Source organism: Equus caballus, chromosome 31 (assembly GCF_041296265.1).
Source record: "Equus caballus isolate H_3958 breed thoroughbred chromosome 31, TB-T2T, whole genome shotgun sequence".
NCBI classification, from domain to species: domain Eukaryota; kingdom Metazoa; phylum Chordata; class Mammalia; order Perissodactyla; family Equidae; genus Equus; species Equus caballus.
The window spans coordinates 25,698,705-25,711,723 of NC_091714.1; the positions used below are offsets into that span (position 1 = coordinate 25,698,705).

At 39.6% G+C, this 13,019-nt stretch overlaps 1 long non-coding RNA gene across 1 annotated transcript in view; it reads right to left on the bottom strand.

The window, feature by feature from the left end:
* Positions 1-12,542: 12,542 nt before the first annotated feature.
* Positions 12,543-13,019, bottom strand: part of LOC138921673 (uncharacterized) — a 41,223-nt gene continuing 40,746 nt past the window's right edge. The window contains exon 3 of the long non-coding RNA XR_011434449.1: positions 12,543-12,829. This is a non-coding gene — a long non-coding RNA (uncharacterized lncRNA). The remainder of the gene's footprint in view (positions 12,830-13,019) is intronic.

Genomic DNA, 13,019 nt, shown 5'->3' on the forward strand with positions numbered 1-13,019 from the left:
CAGGCAAGCCCCACAATGACAGAAAGAACCCACCACCAGCCAGAAATGGCCTCACTGAGTTGAGCAGAAATTGGCTACTTTACTGAAAATCTCTAGAAATGAATCTTTTTCGATGTAGCCTTTTCCAGAACAGTGCCAAATTAGAGCAGACTCTCCAGATCCTGAATGAGGATCATCATTCAGGAATGTGGTCCTTTTTACCCTTGTGGGCTCCATAAGCAGCCAGGCCCTGGAGTCACAGGTTCCTTCACCATGTCTCTGAACTTCCCTCAACCTAACTTTGCTTTTTAGCTAGAAATTATGCCTTTCTGGCTTCTAACTGTCAGAGAAGTGGAAACAGTCAATGAGGTATGTTGTAATCCCCAACTCACAGCATTAACGCTTGTAGTCACAAGCTTGAAATATATCGTTTTTCACAGAGGCAAAGTGTGGAAACTTATATATATGTGTGTGTGTGTGTGTGTGTGTGTACTAAGGAGTTCAAATTTTTTTTGGATTTTTGCCTCCATATGAGATCATAGGCCAAATTATAAAGTGCCCAAAGTCAGATAGATAACTCTTCTTTCTTGGTATTATAAATGACAAATAGCTTATCTAAAATTAAAATCACCATTACTATTTATATTTTTATATAAGTATATTATAAAATATTTTCCTCATAAGATCGTAAATGACTTCACAGGTCATCAAAAGAGATGATGCACATGGAAGTTTTCTGCAAACTTTGGATGCTATTTCAACATAAGGAATATTAATATTATTACATCTGTCCTCAAATTTTAACCATAATCCATTTTATCTTTTATTGCAACAGAAGTGATGAAAGATATATTGATCAGGTGAAATATTCCAGGGAACAGGACTAAAAGACAAGAATTTTTTCACAGTTCTTCACACAACAAGAATTTTTGTGTGTTTATTGTGTATACAGGGGGCTACACTGATGTCATGTGACTTGAGAGACACTTTGAATAGTTTCTTCCTGCTCGAATATGTATCCTCACCAGTGTAAAATTTTTCCCCATTTAAACACCAAGATATTAGACAACAAAATAAGAATCTAGTGTCTCTGAAACCTCTCGGCTGGCATCCTGTCGGCTGCACTGGATCCACAGGAGGGGAGCCGTGGGGAAGATTTGGACGGACATGCCCAGAGGCAGTCAGCTGCCCCTCAGGCACATGTGACCCAGTGCCCAGAGCCCACTGCACTTTTAGGTGCCCACAAAAATGTTCTAATTTCTTTTAGAATCAGAAGGAAAAGGGAACTTTTAGGTCAAAGAATGTATTAATATCTAATACTAATACATTCATCTTTGCATCAACATAATCGTAAAATACAATTTTAATATTTTGTTAATGGAGGAAAGAGCCCCTGAAGGCAAAAAGTGCCTATATTAGTTTCCTATTGCTGCTGTGACGGATGAGGACAAGCTTGGTGACATCATATCTTACAGTTCTGGTAGTCCGAAGTCCAAAACAGTTCTCACAGGACTAGAATCAAGGTTGCTTATTCCCTATAGAGAGGAAAAACTGAGGGTCCCGCGTCCTACTAGGACTTGACTGGCAAGAGCCCTATTTATGTTATGTTATGTTATTATTGGCCATCTCTGCTACTGCACTGTCTGAGGGAGGCCATGAGGAATCTCTCCCACCTTCTGCACAAGAATTCACACTGACCCTCCCAGCTCATTCAGTTTAGAATAAACTTTGTAAAGCCAATGTTAAGGGCCATGGACAAATGGAACAGAATTGTCAAGATACCCCCACTCAGTTCATTGGAAGTTTGTACAGATAGACTCTCTTGTTCCAAACCTGGTTCTCTGAGGTCACAGCAGTACGATCTTGAGATGACCACTAAGAATCTGATAGACACGTTTTCAGGAATGGAATCATAATTACAAGAAGAATGTGGAAGGCAGCTATTCTTGGCACTGTAACAGATATGATAGTGATGTTTACGAAAACAAACTCAAGTTGAGCAATGATCCAGCGGATTTCAGCCTGCCAGGAAAGAACATTGAGCCAACAGGACCCACGGTTTCTATACTACAGGGATTTTTCTCTCCATAACATTGTGTGATTGATTCGCATCTTCTCATTTTTCCTTTACAAACACACAGCCCCAGAGATGCCAAGTTCCCAGATATTTCACTGTTTATCAGATACTTGACACACGGAGACACATTTGCAGTCTACAGTTTAAACTAAATAACAGTCTGGGAAACTTTTGTGATTGTAAGTTCTAATTTCAACTCCCCTGTAATCCATTCCTTTGTATTACCATCTATAAAATGGATATAGCAATAATAAACCAAGTCATGAAATTATTTATGAGAATAACCACTGATGGAATTGTATGGCACTTTATACATATAAAATCCTAAATAGTCCACGCAATAAAAAATAACAGTTCCCAGCGACATCCCCATGAAAGCCACTTTCTTCGGAACATGTATAAACTTTGCACAGAGATGCCTAACTTACAGTACTGCACAGATAGATATGAAATGCAAACTCAATAGAGAAACAGAGAAATGTAACTAAATCTGAATTTGAAAATTGGAATTTTATCACAATCATAATACAGTCACGCGCCACATGACAACGTTTCAGTCAATGACAGGCCACGTATACAACGGTGGTCCCATAAGATCAGTACCATAGAGCGTGGGTCGGCGGTAGGCTATACCATCTAGGTTTGTGTAAGTGTACTCCATGATCTTCACACAGCGACAAAAGCACCTAACGACCATTTCTCAGAACATATCCCCTCATGAAGGGATGCATGACTGTACATCTAACAGACTCCTTTTTTTTTTAGTTACTGCATGTTGTTTTTCTTACTATCATGAAGAAAAAATATCACAAAAAACTATTTTACAGACAGGTTTACCAAATACTTTCTGAGTCTTTCGGTGAAAGATTAGCTTTTCAAAAAACTTCTTCAAGGGAAAATTCTTTGCAGTGTTTTTACTGCCATTTAATCATTGGAAATTTTGATTATTTGCATTATTTTAAAATGTCTTCATTCTCTAAAGCCTAGTAATAGGAAGTACAATTGTGGGAGACACTTTGATAAATAAGAGAAAAGTAACAAATGACAATGTAAAGTGCATATGGAATTCTGACTACAGAGAAGGGAAATAGGAAGGAGGGGGTTAAAATGAAAGTTAACAACTGAAATTTGGGGCAGTTTTATTTTTAAGGGAAAAAGTAATTCTCCGTCATTGCTGTGTAATTAGTACAAAGACAAGGTTTAAAACAAGTGCGACAGCAAAGTCTGGAAGGCTGGGTGTTAAGCGGAATTTCTGCAGAGAAATTATATAATAGCATTTTGGAAAGAAGACTTAGGTGAAACTGGTAATGACATCCTGAATACTGTTTGACCACAAACAGTAAAATTTCTCCCTTTGTAATGCCTCCACCTCATCTCTGCAAGACAGGATAGGGAACAGAGAGAACGCTGGACAGTAGGGAACTGCACCCAACCTGCAACAGCAAAGAGAAAAGAAACCATGAATGTGGGATATTATATTATTCCAGAATCTTCTTGGACATTCCCTAGGTTTTTTGTTTTCCATTTGCTGCTGTACTTGCCCAACCATGCTAGGGTGTTATGCTATTTTAGACATGAGTTAACAGGTCTCTTACATACACACATTTCCACATTCCAATGAGACCTATTATATCCTTTTCCTCCCTACCCCACCCCCACCACACACACACACACACACACACACACACCACTCTCTCTCCTTCTCCACCCACACAGTACCCTCTCCCTCCACTCATTTTTCCCTGTTGTTTAACACTTCTCGATTACGGAATGTTTCCAAGGCCATGCAAACCCACAGGACTGACAAAGGTTTCCTACCACGTGACACGGTTGATTCTGCAAAATGATATGGCTGTAGCCAGAGAGCACGTAAAACAGAAGAAATGTCCAGGAAAGGAAAAGCTTTGACTCAACTGGTGATTAAGCGAGGAGTGGGTGTAGGCCTCCAGGGTCTTGCAGCCCTTGCTTCTCACCCTGCGGTGAGTGGACCAGCAGCATCAGCTGGGATCTTGTGGGAAAGGCAGAATCCCAGGGCCCCTCTGAATCAGACCTGCTGAATCCGAATCTGCATTTTAACAAGATCCTAGATGATTCAGATGCACATTAAGGGGAAAGAAACACTTCACTGTGTCAGTCTCCTACCACCAGGAAACTAAAGAAAGTTGTCGATAATTTAAACATTTGTATCCAGTAGGGGAAAAATTGTAACTTCCTTTGATAATGTGTTTCCAGAACTACTAGCCTTAGCAATCACAAGGCTATTCCACTCCTGCTCACGCTTTCCTTTACTACCCTTCTCATAATCTACTAGGATTTTCTTTGTTCTACATGCAGATTCTCTTTCTCCCAACAACTTCATGGCAATGTAAGAAAACTGCAGTCTAAAATGCGGGCTTTCCCAGAGACCTAAGACCCCCATTCCCTCTACCCAGTCAGATACTTAATACTGTGATGGGCACTCCACCCTCCACCGCTCCCAGTGAAACCCACTCAAGGAGATGAAGAAGGGAGAGGGTAGTGTTGACCCTTCTAGAGGCATTTTCGTTCAACTCAAAAGAAATTATTGAATATATAGTATTTGATAAAGCAGATGAAAATTTATTTTTGCTTTTCTTATACTAAGAAGTTGTGCTGGAGGACATTCAGGAACCCTCATATCACATCCTCATAGGGATCACCCTTCTTCACAAAGCCAGCCCTGCCCTCACTACAAAAGGGAAGGATGAGGGGGTTTTTGGCATCACTTGGGATTTTGTTGGAAAGTGCCTTTTAGGGCTTCGAAGTGATGGAAAACAAGTGAAGGATCAGCTCAGAGTTCCACAAAGTCACCTTGAAAAAGGGAGAATTGTTCTATGGAAAGATGAGTCAATCTGAAAAGGAGCTCCCTGCCATGGAAGCTTAGCAAAGAAAGAGTGCCAGAGGCAAACAGGGGCAAGGCCCACACAGGCACTCTGGGGAACATTCTCCAGCATCAGACTTTGAGTGTGGGCGTTTCCAGTCCCACTGAAAATCTATCTTTACAGTGGAGATGGATCAAAATGGGTGAATACCAACTGTTTCTGGTCCCATTCACAAAGTCATTCTGTTATGATTTGGATGTTTCAGGCTAACTTAACCTGAAGCTGCTACTCATCCAATTCATCTAAATCCTACTTTTTAGATTCTGCCCTACAAAAAAAATTGAATTAAGATTTGACTTTCCTTAAAGCTTGATTACAGCAAGGAAAGGGCTAATCATGTAGATTCTACTATTGTGGTCCTTAATGCCACCACTTCTCCCAGTGAATGAATGGGCTGACTTTCTAAGTTATATATCAGTCTTAAAACCTGGGTTAATGTGAGTCTCCCCCTGAGAAAGGGACAACTCGGTCAAGACGCTGACAAATCATCTTTCTAGGACCACAAGCCTAAAGACAGACCATGATAACTTAGTCAAGGTCAGACGGCAGCTCTAGAAAGTTTGTCCAGAGACAGTCCTGGCAGTCTCTGGTGACACATTATTATTAACATGAGTTATAATTAATCTCTAAGGTCTGTGGTGTATGAAACCTTTAGGGCTCTACAGAACTATTTGTTCCTCATACAGTGTTGGGAATGCCATGGGGATCTCCAAAGACAATCATAGAGTTGTCAAGGGGGGGTCTAATCTATCTATTTTTCAACAAATATTTTGTGTATTTCTCCCATGTGCCTGGCACTGCAGGTGATGCTGGGAACACTTTGAATCAGAAAACAGACAAACAAGAATCTACGATGTAATGTGCTAGTGCCATAGTAGAAGAATGTAAGAAATGCAGTATGCATAAGAGAAGAGGTGCCCAAAGCTTCATGGGGGATTCAGGGCAATTTTCTAAAAGAAAGTTTGATTTGAGCTGAGACTGGACAGTAAGAAGGATTTGGCCAAGTAGGTGATTTGAGGAGAGAATCTGACTCTGCAGAATACAATGGCTGAAGCTATAGAGCAGTTAACACTAAGTGAATGGCCAGGAGAAGGAACGACTACGGTTCCATGGGTAATTAAAGAATAAGGTGAGAATAGATCCTGCAGACTTGCTGCTGGTGTGGTCTGGGGACCAGCATCATCAGCTGGGATCTTATCAGAAATACTCAACCTCAAGCCCCATCTAAATCAGGTCTTCCGAATCAGTCTCTGCATTTTGGCATGTTTGGAGAACTACCTGTGTTTCCATACGGTTAGATGGCAAAGTCGTTAAGGAACAGGAGGAGATGAGCCTAACAAGCAGTGCAGGACTAGCTCACAAAAGGTCATATTTGCCATACAGAAGGGCAACTTAAGCACTTGACACTGAGGAGATATTAGATTTATATACCCAATGCGTCTATAATAGTAGGATGGAGAATGGATTGGATCTAAGAAAAATTCAATAGTTCTAGCAAGAAAAAAACTAAACTGTCCAAGGCAGGACAGTAGAAGGGAGATAGAAATTGAGAGGCTTTTAAGAGGCAGACAGGACAAGAACTGATGATTGATTTGTCTGAGGAGCATGATTCTGACTCTATCCGATAATATCCAAATGGTATCATTTATAAAGATGAAGAAAATGAGAGGGAAAGTAGGTTTGGGGTGGGGGGGCAGAACAATCTCTTCCAGACATGTGGAATATGAGGAGCTTTGCACACAAGTATGTGGAAATATCTACTAGGAGTTGTATATTTGAACCTGAGCCAAGAAGAGACACAGAAATATGGATCTGAAAGTCATCAAGGGGGAATAACTAACACCATGGGCAGAGATATTATTTTCCAAGGAGGTTGTGTAAAGTGAGAAGAGAAGCCTTCCTCTGCTTCTTTCCCCACAGTCTTCTCATGCACCCACTGCCCCACCACAAATGTTGCAGGACGCTGCTGCCATTACTGATGAGGAGCAAGTTCTAGGTTGTGGAATTTTTTGTGACATCCCTAATTATCTCTAAAATATTTCTGTCCAAAATCTCACTTCATTATAGTTTCCACCTTGGATTGGATGATTGTGCGTGAATCTGATTTTAAAATGCATACGAATGATTTCTGCAAATTGACGTATTTTTCATTCTAAGAGGCACGCGTGCATTTTATAAGGTGCCTTACCTAGTGCCTAAATTTAGAACAAGACACCAAAGGAAATGCAATTCCTGGTAATTTCCAACCCGCTGGCTCCCCAGTAACAGGCAATCTTGGGAAACAGATGAATTTTGTGTTGATCCTCCTACCACACTACTAAATAGAAGCTACCAGTTCCTCCCCAACAAAAGGTTCATTGAAACCAGGGATGAAGTGATATGATGTCTGAGATTTTCTTTAAAATAATCCAGTGGAGTTGAAGGAGAGAAGAAAGGAAATATATATGAAAACAAGACTGATCATGAGTTAATAATTGTCGAAGCTGGGTAAATAGTACTTGGAGTTACTCTTGTACATGTTTGAAATTTCCATTATAAAAAATTTTTTTAAAAATACCAAGAATAACAATGAAAGATTGGAGCCTCTTGCTCTGGGCCAGCCAGATTCCTAAGGACTGGACAAGACACAAATCAAATAACAGTTTTATCTTTGGATTTGCCAATAGTTTCAAACTATCACTTTTTGCTTAAGGCGTTTCTGTCATTCCAATTAATCCAACATCACTCAACACATTCATTAACATTATACTTACTACATCTTCCAAACCATAATTAATAGACATAAGACCAAGCATTTTATGGTGGTATAAATCACTGGAGAATCTTCTCAATTATATAGTTGATGAAAAGCAATAAATGATAATAATTCTGCAAATTCACCTCAAGATGATCCTCAAAAGATCCATGAGGAGCATTCATTTAATTTAAATTCCTACATAGCACATTGAAATGTCTCCAGTATTTCAAAAGCCAAAGTAAAAAAGAGAAAATATAATAGCAGTTATGCCTAATTTGGCCTTTAATTTATTGGGGGGAAAAGATTTTTCATGAAAAATGCTCATAAATACAGACTCAAAGTCTCTCTCTTAGTTTACCATTTAGAAACAAATCAGAAAAGAAAAATTTTTAAAGCATTGAATTTTTTGTCACAATTACAAAAATTCCTAACATCAAGGGAGCAAGAAATTTGTTATTTTTGATGCTATAATACATCATTAAAATAATATAGGAAGAAAGAATCAATAAAGTGATTGGCAGTATTATCTATTGCTATGAAAAGGATTTCTAAGTCTAAACAGGTAAGAAATAATTAATGCTCTTCTTCAATCCACACTGATATTCTCACCCAAATATATCTGAATAAATGTTGTATAAAATAGTGTTACTAAATCAATCTAAACATATTTTATATAAAACTTGACTATAGCATGAATAGAACATATTACTCCCTTTCTTATAACATTTGTTCAGGTCATTTACCTATTTGCTCTCAGAACCGTTCCTGATTCTTTCCCCATCTGCACTGTATTTCAGGGAACAAATCCTATTAACTACATTTCCTAAAATCCTTTTCAAACTGACTTCCTGTTAGGTTTGGCCAATGGGAGGCACCACTAGGAGATTTAAGGATGGGAAGCAGGGAGAAGCCAGAGTATTTCTTTGCCTCTTTCTACTTTGGGTAGTGACTATGTCTCCTACACAGACCACTTTCCATCAGAGAGCCTCTCCCTCTGGTTCTGGTCCCTACGGATGGCCCCTCCCTTTGCGTTTCTGGGCAGTCCCAGGTCCTACCCAGTTACCTCAGGACCCAGGTAACACTACCTTCTGCCTGGTTCCTCCAGCTCTAAAGGTGACAGAGGCTCCCTGCTGTTCCTCATCTCTGCATTGCTGTCCTTCCCGTCTGACTTTTAAGCTTTCTCAACACCTTTGTAATTATTTCTCCATAATAAATGTGTTTACTGAAATGTATCTGGTACAGGCTCTGTTTTCCTGACCGGGCTCTGACTAACGTACTCTTCATCTTTAATTTTGCAATTTTGTAGTGTTTTTTAAAAATCCATTGTGTGTGTTTGCATAATTTTTACTCTTATGAACTGATTCTATTTATTGTTTATGATCAAATGTTTCCCAAAAAGTTGCAGGTATTCTGCCCAGTAGTTCTACCAGTTTGCTGAGTGCGAATGAAAGACTGCTCCCAACACGTGGAAGAGATTTTCATCTTAGAAATTGGTAGCAATGTTGTTCTGTTTTGTCCAGAGGGTCGGTCAATAATTACATATTAATTTTTTACCATATATGGAATACTAAAAATAGATTTTTAAAATCTCAGCCCTCCCTGTAAAGGAACTTACCACCTTGCTATAGAACATTGGACATATTCATCGAAAAAGACTCTAGGACATTAATAAACATCTGCTTGCATAACAACATCTCTACATTTACCTACTTGTGCAATAGGTACATTCCTAAACAGTTAAATGCAAATCAAGCCAAACATCATTTTGTTAAGAAATTCAAAATATAAACAATGTAGAGGTTTATAAAATAAAAGTCCACCATTCTACCTCCTTCTTCCCCCTTCAATTTTTTTTCCAGCTTTGCTAATTGTATTCCCTAGAGATAGGTATTGTTCCAGACACGTCTCTATACGTACATTAATTCATTCATTTATTCAACAAACATTTATAAGCATCTACCATAGACCAAGCCCTTCCAGTCACAGGAGTTACAGCAGTGGACAAAAGAGACCAAGCTGCCCCGTGGAGCTTACATTCCAGCAGCGGCGAGGACAAACACACAAACACGTGAACACACAGAATGCAGCTAGGAGTCGAGGCTAAGAAGGAAGATAAGGCAGAGTAATGGACAGAGATGGTGCAGAAAAGGGAAGGAGCAGGCTTTCCAGTTCAGCGTCTTCTCGAGACTGTTACTCTGAAGATTTTAGGGGCTTTTCATTTGGATACAGATGTTTAAATGTTTGACAACCACCTCTTTTTGTCTCTTGGAGTAGAAAAATGATCTAGGTAATCACTGAGGTTCCTTTCTGCCCTGTCACTTTGCTATCAAAACTTCACAACTAACCACACAATTAACAACACTATTTTTAGAAATTTCTTCAAAATTTAATATTTATGAAATCCCAGCAGCTTCAAGGTCCTTCTCTCCTCATTCTCTTTCTCTTCTAACAAACAGATTCATTCTCTGTTCCCTGGCCTGCCAGCCACACAAATTACTGACTTGAGTCACATTCACGGCAGAAATAAATCAATAATATGTTTACACTGGAAAAGTTATGCAACTTGCCTGACAGTTTCACTACAGGCTTCTCAGATTCTCAGAGTGCCTGACATGCTCAGAACTTCCTGCAGAAAGCTCCCAAGACATCAAATGTTAAGTATCATCACAACCCGGCTATAAATTAGTGGACAGGGGTCAGCTCCTGAATCAAGGGCAACTGGCTCCAGACTGGCCATGAGGTCATGCGGGACCAACACCAAACCTCTGCCCTAAACCAGGTGCCGTGAGCCAGGTCCCACAGGATACTATCTCATGGGGAATGTAACTCTGAGGTTTGCAGCTATGTCAGCAACCACAGAGCACTATGGAAATACGTGTGCAGTGGATGTCCAGAAGCAATGGGTGGATGTCTGGAAATGATGGAAGCAGAGCGTAGTAAGAGGGCATGTGCTGTCAAGGTCAAAAACGGAGAAAGAATTGAACTATGGAGAAAAAGCAGGCAGGACACTGTGCCCGGACAGCCTCCTCTGAGAGATGCTGTTGGGTCATCAGGTGTCCAGCCACCTCCTTGGAGCATCGCTGTATCCCAATGCTGGAACTTTCTGGCCTGTGTGTGAGCTAAGATAGTCTGGGATCCTCCTCACTTCCCTCCGTTTTATCCTTATTTAAAACCCTGTTAACTGGAGTCACCTGATAGCTATAATGCAGAATTAAAATTGCATTTAAGGGAGTTTGCCAACATCATTTATGCAACAAGATGACCTTCTCTGCCTGGCTGGTGAGGTCATTTATCAATAAGACATCCCAAAGTCCATTGTATGCAGAGCACTCTGGAAAACATCAATGACAAGGCCCAGAGGGACATTTTGGCCCAATGAAAGCGAAATGTATAAATACTGATGCTCTGGATAAAGATTTACAGGAAACTTAGCATGAAGAATCATATCACTGAAATACAGTCGTGATGAAGAGCAAAGACGGGCCGACACTGCCAGTGTTCAGTTCCCTCTTCCCTTGGGCAAATGATGCTGTTCTTTCTACGTTTCAGCTTTTTTGTTGGTAAAGTCAGATATTAATAGTTCATCTCTGACAGAGTGGTGTGAGGATTAAATGAGTTAATATATGTAAAATGCTTATTGTTACACTAATATTTACAGTTTATGATAGTGGAAAGGATGGACTGTACAAATACAAATGTTGAGAATGGTAAAAATAAAAAAATTGTTTCAATTACGTACGTATCATTTACACCTGTGGTAACATTTTAACATGCATGAAGGCTCCCCCACAAGACCACAGGCTCTGAGAAATCAGGCACTGTGTTTAAACTGCATCTGCTGGCCTCCCAACAAACATCACAGTTTCCAGCACATAGCGGGTGCTCAATAATACTTGTTAAAATAATAAATGGAGAGTCTAAGCCCATGTTTATATCCTACTGTCAATACACTCAATTAATAGTATAGCACTGCCCCATTTTTTTCTTTTCATTTTTGCAGTTTCGGTTTTATCTATTTGCCGCTTCATTTATCTGACATAAAATTGTCCTCAGCGATAGTGAAAGGGGATTCAAACTTGCTGTGACCATATTCCTACCTGATACAGCACAATTTATCACATCTATTCTTCATTCCAGGTTCTGCCAAAAAAACATACGAAAACCTTGGATCACCGTGTACTCAGTGTGTCCCTGGGTCCCCAGTGGATGGCCTCCGGATCTGTTGTGATTGGTCACCCTGCCCTGCATGTGCGCCAGACAGCGCTGGAATTGCTCGTGGCATCCTTAGATCTTTTTTGCACATCCTTGGCCCTGACTTTAAGAGGAAGCCAATCATGTCTTCTCTGCCCTGTGCCACAGATGTCTTCCACACCAACACCATCTGCGATCCTGACAGAGATGAGAGTTAAAATTTGTTGCATCTGTTATTGGACCTATCTTTGGAGTAGGAGTAATAAAATTTGGCTTCCAAACTAATTCATCTTTATGTAGATAGCCCAAAATAAACTTTAATTAAAACACTGAAGGTAGACACAACTGGCAGATACAAAACGAACGTGGGAAAAAGTCAGTTATTTTTCAATGAAGAAGCACAACGATTTTGAAAAATATGAACTCCAAGAACTATTTATAATCTAAGCCAGCAGAAAATAAACTTACGGAAAGATAACTTTTTGTTTGTAGACTTGAAACTGTGGAAATGAGTAGAGTGTTTGATAATTTGAAATATGCTTTTTCTAAAACACTATTTTTATAGTGGAATTGGGGGGTGACTATTGTTTTGTTATTTTAATTATTTGTGAATATATGGGGTAGAGACAGGGAACATAGTGATTGCAGTGAAAGTATATCGAGAAGAATCAATTAAATTTATTTTCTAAAGGAGCATAAAAATGATAATTCTGTCACTCAAAATTGAAGATGTTTATATATTCAATTGGTCATCTTTAAGATTTTCAGGGGGCCGGACTGGTGGCACAGGGGTTAAGCGCGCACATTCCGTTTCGGCGGCCCAGGGTTCACTGTTTTGGATCCCGGGTGCAGACATGGCACGGCTTGGCACGCCATGCTGTGGTAGGCGTCCCACATATAAAGTGGAGGAAGATGGGCACAGATGTTAGCTCAGGGCCAAACTTCCTAAAAAAAAAAAAAAGATTTTCAAATAATGCATTTTATATTGATTAAACAAAGTGTTGAGAGTTTTCAAATGGCAAAATATGTTTAATAGTCTTGATGTTTTGATGTTTATCAAAAATATATTTTTGCAACTTCTGAACTATGTTCATCATAATCATATTGGTAACAAATTTCTAGCCCTAGAAGAAAA